We start from the raw sequence: 9,099 nt of genomic DNA, 5'->3' as shown, positions 1-9,099 counted from the left end.
CAACTCCTGGCAACTTTTGACATTTTCTCTCGAAGACTGCTAGACACTGAATCGAGGTACAGCACATTCAGTAGGGAACTCCTAGCTATGTATTGTGCTGTATGACATTTTCAACACTACATCAAAGACCGTGAATTCACTCTTTTCACTGACCATAAACCACTCACCTTCTCTCTAAGCTCTACTTCAGACAAGTACTCTCCCCGTGAGTCTCGACAACTGGACTACATTTCGCAGTTTACTTCAGACATTCAACACATCTCTGGAGCAAACAATGTAGTTGCAGACGCCTTATCTCGCATAACTTCCTTGAACAGTTTCCAAGGAATCGACCTTCTTAAACTCGCCGAGCTTCAAAAGAAGACAGTGATCTTCAGCACGAGTTATCGTCCACAACACTTAAACTACGCATCAAACAGATGGGAACAGGTAAGGAAACCTTACTTTGTGACACATCCACAGGTAGGGATCGCCCAATCGTGCCTAAACATTATCGACGCAATGTCTTCAACACATTGCACAAACTTTCGCATCCAGGTGTTCGTGCAACCATCAAGCTTATAGCAGAAGGGTTTTGCTGGCCTGGCATGAATAAAGACGTGAGGGAGTGGGCACGCTCCTGTGTAAGCTGCCAAAAATCTAAGGTTATCAGACACAATAAATGTCCCTTAGGCTCATTTAAAACTCCCGATGCTCGTTTCGACCATGTCCATCTGGATTTGGTAGGACCTTTACCAGATTCAAATGGATACTCTTATCTCTTAACATGCGTAGACCGTTTCACTCGATGGCCAGAAGCAGTACCTATCAAGGACATCACTGCCGAAACAGTGGCCCCCACCTTCGTCGAACGGTGGGTAGCAAACTTCGGCTGCCCTTCAACGATCACGTCGGGCTCACAATTGTAGAACACCATCGTAGATTATCTACATCGAATGATCGGAGTCCTAGTCAATTTAGACAGGAATAGTGTGACGAACCTTCTAACGTCGAAGTCACACCTCGTGGTCAGAACCTTACATGCACTACTCAATTGACATATCAAGATACCGTAGATGCCTTGACGACTGTACAACACAGAGGACGTTACTAAAGAAATATGTTAGTTAAGGTAGATACAAGCGAAAGTAAGACCACTACCGCATGGGACAGTCCATGGCATACGATTAACTGATGGGCGTTGGTTGTCCTTGACCTTGACGAGGATTGATGATCTGTCTGATATACAATGACTCAACTGCCGGATGATTTGGCTAAGGCTCAGTGAAATTTCACTGGCCCTACATAATGAATGCTAGTCTTTTGTGAGGATCTTAGCTTTATTAGCTGCTTAGATAACTAAACTAATGAATAGGAGGCGATTCGGTCTTGATAATGTTAGTAGAATGGTGTTGACTCCAGCACCATCAACTGGTACAAATTCAGTAGCTGACACTATTTGTAAAGAAAAATAGGCGAGTAAGTGGCCACTAGTATCTAAGGTTACCTGTAGGCCAGCGTTTTTTGTGAAAAATATTGCACAATCTGGTTCATTTCCTAGCTTTTTTATTCTGTTACCGATGCCTGTGTTCATACACCTAGTGATTTTCGGAGAGCATGAATACGATGTTACAAATGACTTTCTTAATTGGAGCGTTTTTGGACGTTTTTTCTGGAGACTGGACAATGTTGCTTACAAAAGGACACCCCTTAAATTTATCATCAACCCGTTGCTCCCATAGTGACGCTCTATCGTTAATTATATCCCTAAGATTCGTAGGTACACACATAATATCCACATCACTCTGCTAGCCATTCTGTCAAGGCCGTCCACTCAGACGGACATTCTAGAGGAGATAAAAGTCTCCTAAGCATTACAGAACAACCGTTGTGTGGTGTGTTACTTATATCTACACAAGTAGCATATAACGCCACTCAGGAATAAAATGTTAAGCAGCAGAAGGTTGAAAAGATCGAAGAGGGAAGAACGGGAACATCAAGTCATTAATATGGAAATACAGAAACAGTGAAGTCTGAAAAAACTAATGAACGTTTTGCAAATGAATTATTAGCATTTGATTTTTTACTTTACCAAATAGCTCCGTAATTTTTTGACCAATATAATCGATTTTTCTCACCTGTGTTCCCCTTCATCACAGTTGTAATCATATATACTTGACAAAGTTAAGCTATTATAACCGCTTTTTACTAACCAGGCCGCAAACAGCAATCAGCTTTATGGATTTTTTTCATTGAAACAAAGATCGCCAATTTTCTCCTGCCGAAAGGTGTCTCTCTCGTCGTAAAATCAGTGAGCTGTCGGAAACAACAGTGAGTTTACAAGTGTTACATGCTTTAATTACTTGTGGAAGGATACGATATACAACTAGTGGCACTCGAATGTGTAGAACCCCAAAGCGTAAATCAGAAGTGTTTATTGGGTAGGGATAAAAAATGTACAGGAAAGCAAGGGTATTTATAGTTGTTAGCATTGGTTAATTTCATCCCTTGTAGAATTTCCGGAGTCCTCACGAACATTTAGCGGCTGATAATGCTTTAGTCCGAAACACCTATGCAGTCGAAGAATACCAAACCAGTCGAATCAGAAGTCAGGAATGAAGGTAAACTGCATAGCCAGATTCTGCGTAGCACGCCTCTACATCATCAAGCCAGAATGGCATGGATTGAGAGATGAAAGACTCCAAAGTGTTAAGCTCTAAAAATTTGTATTTCTGTTTCGTCATAACGAGGATTAAGTGTAAAATGGGCGAAATTTTTTCGAGAACAGCACGTAGAAGTTATAATGATGTGTAATGTAATAAAAAATGGGACGAACCCACGGACTATCGTTTTGTGTGTATCAAACCACGTCGGACCGACCAATAAAGATGCCACAGATATTCAGACTTTGACAACGCTTTAGTCCGTAACATACATATAATCGAAGGATATCAATCACTAGCCAGAAATGAAGGAGTTCTAAGAAATATTTGGAAAGCGATCAACATATCGAGAAGCGTTTAGTCTATTTTGTCTGGCAGTTGCAAGGGGTGTGCAGTCTGAGTATCTACTCATAATCTGGTACGGATGAGTGATTGAGAACCTACCACTACAGTGTGTCCAGCAGAGTTCAGGACTGATGTGGAAATCTTGCAGAACTGTTCATATTTGGTATTGTGTCGGTAAATAGATCCCCCAAATCAATTGCTCGGTAAGTCCTCGACATTTGATGCTGACCACATTAGTTTTAATGGACTCACCTAGCTGAAGGTGCTCAGTCACACATCCTCACCAGATCATGGGTGGATACTCTGTACTCAACTTCTACAACCGCTAGCAAGGTTAGATCAGTGGCTTCTCGATATACTGCCAAATATATTTTCGGACATCTTCTCTTCTGACCTCACTGGGTTGACACGTTTCCATTATGGAAGGTGTTACTTGTTAAGGCGATGTGGAATTCCGAATGCTTGTGTCATCTTAAGAAACATTTGAGACGTTCATATTGAGATCTCCTCAATATCTACACTAATAAGCGATAAGTGCACTAGACACTTCATTTTCGCATGTATGTAACGCTAGGCTAAGTGTGACTTTCACTTATACTTCACCAATACTTTCTTGAGTTATCTACATTTATCTTTTATGAACACTCTGGCATATCGAACACCAAGTACTTGCATAGAAAACATAAATATGTTGAAGTTTGGACCTTTAAGTAAGACATGTACTGAAAATAATACCCTAATGTGCAGAACGTACTCAGTAAACAAGCTGAAAAAATGGTAGAGAACTCGGAGAATAATACACCTTTTGAGATGATGATGGCACAGATATTCAGTGTTTGACAACGCTTTTACCAGCAACATTTTCTAATATAATTCGTACCCACCAAGAGAAATCAAAAGACAGAGTCGAGGAGATCGGAAGAGTGTATTTGGCGATAACCAATATATCGGAATTCTCTGATCTAATCTGGCTAGCGATTGCGGCAGATGTTGAGCATAGCGTTACCACACGTGATCTGGTGCGGATGCCTGACCGAGCGCCTTCAGCTAGATGAGTCCACTAAAACTAATCTGGTCAGCATCCAATGTCGAAAACGTACAGAGCTATTTATTTTGGGGATTTATTTACTGCTGCAGATCACTCCCTCCCTAGTAGGGTAGTTATGACCCTAGGACGTGGCCAGCAAGAAGTTTAAACCCAACGAGTCTGTTGTTGGCAAACACTCTTCTGATAGCTTACTACGTTTAACAGCGCCTGGTCGTCTTTCCTTATTATATGGGACCGAGGTACAACATGGTAAAAAAGGAAAAGTACAATGAAAATTTCGGATCCTCATAAACGTCATCGTTCTTTTCCAGCCGTCCTGGAAAAGAAAAAAGAAAATGTAAGTGCATGTCGAAATACACTCGTATGTGCGTAAAAACACAATGTCGGCGGAAAAAAATGGAAAATAAACTCATGAACACGTAATAGCGTTAAAAAAATTGTTTTTTTGTTTGTTTTTTTTTAAATAGAAATAAAAATATATAAGCATATTAAAATTTTTTAAAAAAAAATAATATACAATGTCGAGAAGTGCCTTACGTGCAATAGTCGTTTAAATGTTCTGGAAATCTCACCCTTCTTCCAGAACGCGTCGTTTTAAGTTTTTTTCGGATACTGTCGAGGTATCTTCGTGTGTGTTGGTTGTCGGATGAGGTATTATAAGTGTCGGAGTCGTGTTGTGCGATTGTACCGAAGGAAAGTCGTCGTGAATAGGATTTTCTTCTAAATACGCTGCTTTTAAGCGATCGATGCTGATGCTATCGTTGGTTCCGTTCTTATCGACTATATAGTACTTAGATTCACATTAAAGAACTTTGAAAGGTCCTTCGTATGCTGATTCAAATGGTCGTCGATGTGAGTCTCGACGAACGAAAACGTGTGTACTATATCGTAAGTCAGGTTGAACGAAAACATCGGTGGATTGTGATCGAGTGGAAGCAGGTTTAACTGAACGCATTGCGTTTGTAAGCCTGTTCGTGTAGGAGGTAAGATCCATGTTCATTGAAGAAGATTAAGGATCCACGAATTCTCCTGGAAGTCGAAGTGTCGTTCCTTGAACGAGTTGAGCCGCAGTGTATCCAATGTCAGCTTTCACTGCATTGCGAATACCTAGTGAGACGAGTGGAAGAGCGTCGGTCCACTGTGAAACGTTTGCTGCTGATAGCGAAGCTTTCAGTTGTCGGTGAAAACGTTCTACCAACCCGTTTGCTTGTGGATGGTAGGCGGTCGTCCAGAAGCGAGTGATTCCTAAAAGTGTGGTCAGACGACGGAAAAGATCGGATTCAAACTGACGTCCGCGATCTGTAACGATGGTTGAAGGGTAGCCGAAGTTTGCTACCCACCGTTCGACGAAGGTGGGGGCCACTGTTTCGGCAGTGATGTCCTTGATAGGTACTGCTTCTGGCCATCGAATGAAACGGTCTACGCATGTTAAGAGATAAGAGTATCCATTTGAATCTGGTAAAGGTCCTACCAAATCCAGATGGACATGGTCGAAACGAGCATCGGGAGTTTTAAATGAGCCTAAGGGACATTTATTGTGTCTGATAACCTTAGATTTTTGGCAGCTTACACAGGAGCGTGCCCACTCCCTCACGTCTTTATTCATGCCAGGCCAGCAAAACCCTTCTGCTATAAGCTTGATGGTTGCACGAACACCTGGATGCGAAAGTTTGTGCAATGTGTTGAAGACATTGCGTCGATAATGTTTAGGCACGATTGGGCGATCCCTACCTGTGGATGTGTCACAAAGTAAGGTTTCCTTACCTGTTCCCATCTGTTTGATGCGTAGTTTAAGTGTTGTGGACGATAACTCGTTCTGAAGATCACTGTCTTCTTTTTGAAGCTCGGCGAGTTTAAGAAGGTCGATTCCTTGGAAACTGTTCAAGGAAGTTATGCGAGATAAGGCGTCTGCAACTACATTGTTTGCTCCAGAGATGTGTTGAATGTCTGAAGTAAACTGCGAAATGTAGTCCAGTTGTCGAGACTCACGGGGAGAGTACTTGTCTGAAGTAGAGCTTAGAGAGAAGGTGAGTGGTTTATGGTCAGTGAAAAGAGTGAATTCACGGTCTTTGATGTAGTGTTGAAAATGTCATACAGCACAATACATAGCTAGGAGTTCCCTACTGAATGTGCTGTACCTCGATTCAGTGTCTAGCAGTCTTCGAGAGAAAATGTCAAAAGTTGCCAGGAGTTGTCAACCCATTGTTGTAAGACTCCTCCGATTGCTGAGTCGGATGCGTCTACTGCGATGCTAATGGGTGCTTGAGTGTCCTGATGTGCAAGCATTGTTGCTTTAGCAGTAAGTTCCTTAATTGTGGAGAATGCTTTTCGTGCGGTATCGTCCAAATTAATGGATTTCGCGTTTCCACGAAGTGGGTCGGTAAGAGGTCTCATGAGTAACGCGCATTTCGGTATGAATCGTCTATAGAAACTTACAAGGCCGTTAAACGTTCGTAGTTGCTTGATCGTGGTTGGTTCTGGGTAGTCCAGAATTGCTGCCACTTTGGTCCTAAGAGGTCGAATGCCTTGAGCATCTATAGTGTGTCCTAGGAAGTCTAATGAGTCAGCTCCGATTTGGCGTTTCTGAACGCTTACAGCAATGCCGTGGTTTTGTAGTCGTTCGAAAACAAGATCCAGATGCTTGAGATGTGATTCTCTGTCCGGACTTGAGATTAGGCAGTCGTCAACATACGCATGTACGAAGTTGGGACTTCGAAAAACGTCACCGATGAACCTTTGGAATGTTTGAGCAGCGTTTCTTAGATCGAAACGTATTCGTGAAAATTTGTAGAGTCCGAAGGGAGTAGTGATGGCGGTTTTCGGTATGTCGTCTGTGGCCATGGGGATTTGGTTATACGCTTTAACTAAGTCGATTTTCAAAAAGACAGTTGTACCTTTCAAGGTAGCTGTCAAATCGTGAATGTGAGGCAACGGGTAACGATCGGGAATGGTTTTCGCGTTCAATCGCCGATAGTCGCCAGTTGGACGCCAATCGTTGCTGTCCTTTCTAGGGACCATGTGCAACAGAGATGCCCATGGGCTGTTTGACGGTCGTATGATTCCTAAGTCTATCATGTGATCGAACTCGTTTTTCGCCAACCTTAGCTTTTCGGGGGCTAGTCGTCGTGCTTTAGAGAATACAGGTGGTCCTGTAGTCGTGATGTGATGTGTAACGTTGCTGGTTACACACGGTAGTTTCGGTTGTGTTTGTCGTATCCCAGGGTTCTTATCGAGTAGTGGTTGATAGAGTGGGTCTATCATATGTTTAACTGTGACTGGGGATACTCTACAACCAGTAAAAGAAGTTACGCAAACGGATAATTTAGTGTTTCCGTCTACTAGCTTCCGTTTGCGCGTATCGATGATTAGATTATGGTGTTGTAGAAGGTCCATACCAATGATTGGCATAGAGACATCTGCAACAACGAAGATCCAGTGAATGGGTTTGCGTTAACCCATGTTCAGGTAAACGTACCTTTTGCCATACGTAGCGATAGGTTTTCTGTTTGCCGCCTGTAGGTTTAAAGCCGATTCGTGAAGTCGGTCGTCAGAATTCGCTGGGAGAGCGCTAACTTCTGCGCCATTGTCGACGAGGTAGCGAACTCTCGTTGTCACATCTGTGACGTATAACAGACGGCTATGTTCGCCGGCTACGGTTGCCGTTAACGCGTGCCGGCTTGGAAGTTTCCCGAGTTGTCTTTCGAGTCGGTCGGTTTTGAGTTAGGAAAATTGCAGGGTTTTCTGCAATTTCTGGAAGACTTTCCATACTGGTTATGATACCAGCACCAGTCGGGATTATCCGTCTCTCGTGGTCTAGAGACAGATCGCTTAGGTGAAGTGTTTCGCGGGGTGTGTGACGGTTTACGGTCGTTACGAAATTTAAGGTAAAGTTTAAATGACATAGCTCTGTAATGTCATTCTGAGCTGTTTGTGGCGACCGAACAACCAATATTCGGTTGTAACCACGGACTGACGAACCCAAAATTCATTTGATTAGTCTAGACCACGTTCCTCTGTATAGCTCACAACGCGTTTTTGAGATTCTTGTATTATATTATATCAAAACACAAACTCTGTGCTTAATGTAAACCATTCTATTTAAGAAAACAGAACAAAATACATCAAAAATACAAAATACCTCAAACGGTACAGCCTGTGCTATACAGTCAGAAGTTTCTCTAACGCGAAGTAATACGCTAAACAATGAAAGAGACAGTTAATACTAAAGGGTTTGATACCTGAGAATCAATACAAATATTCCCAACATGATGGGATCAAATATCTAGTCAAACACAACCTTATTGTCAATGGTCCGGCAACATGCAATAGAAAATTAGGTAACAAAAGATATGTCTTTAATCAGAATCACATAATAAAGGCCCAAACGAGGAAGACTGAAGAACAAAAGATATGGTTAAAGGAGATCGGAACAAAGGTTCAAATACACAACAGGGAGAAGAAACAAGTAAATGACAATACTGTTCAACAAAGAAGCTGCAGAGGAATTTTCATCGTTTTCTTTCCGTTACAATGTCCGTCGCAGAACTGTGTTACAGGTCTATGTTATTAAAGAGTTGATCTAACCCTTGTCGATCGGTTAGGTCTCCTAGTTTAAGAATCGAACGCTTTAAGGTTTCGTAAGGTTCAGAAACATCACTAGTAAACATACTAGGTGTTATGTACCTGTTGAACTCCCGCGGTAGTGCCCTGACTACTGAGAGGAATTGTGCACGTGTGTCGCTCACGCCGTGCTCGTGGAATTCGGCTTCTGCGCAGCAGAACCAGGCTTCGATATTGTCGTGCCAGAAGGGCATGAGTTGGAACGAGGGTTGGGACATGGTATTAATCTTAAATACCTTAGGAGTCTGTTCGGTCAGAGGGGAATATTAAGTACGAGAATACGAGGGAAAAATATATAGATATCCCGAGACACGGTGGAAAAATATCAAAATGTTTAAAAAATAAAAAATGGGGCAATAATATATAAAAATTCCAAAAAATAACAGACTCACAGTTGCAATTAGGTGTACCAGATCACGTCGGTCTCACCAATGAAGATGGCAC

This window comes from Schistosoma haematobium, chromosome 3 (genome assembly GCF_000699445.3).
Source record: "Schistosoma haematobium chromosome 3, whole genome shotgun sequence".
In the NCBI taxonomy this organism is placed as follows: Eukaryota; Metazoa; Platyhelminthes; class Trematoda; order Strigeidida; family Schistosomatidae; genus Schistosoma; species Schistosoma haematobium.
This window is presented reverse-complemented; position numbering follows the sequence as displayed.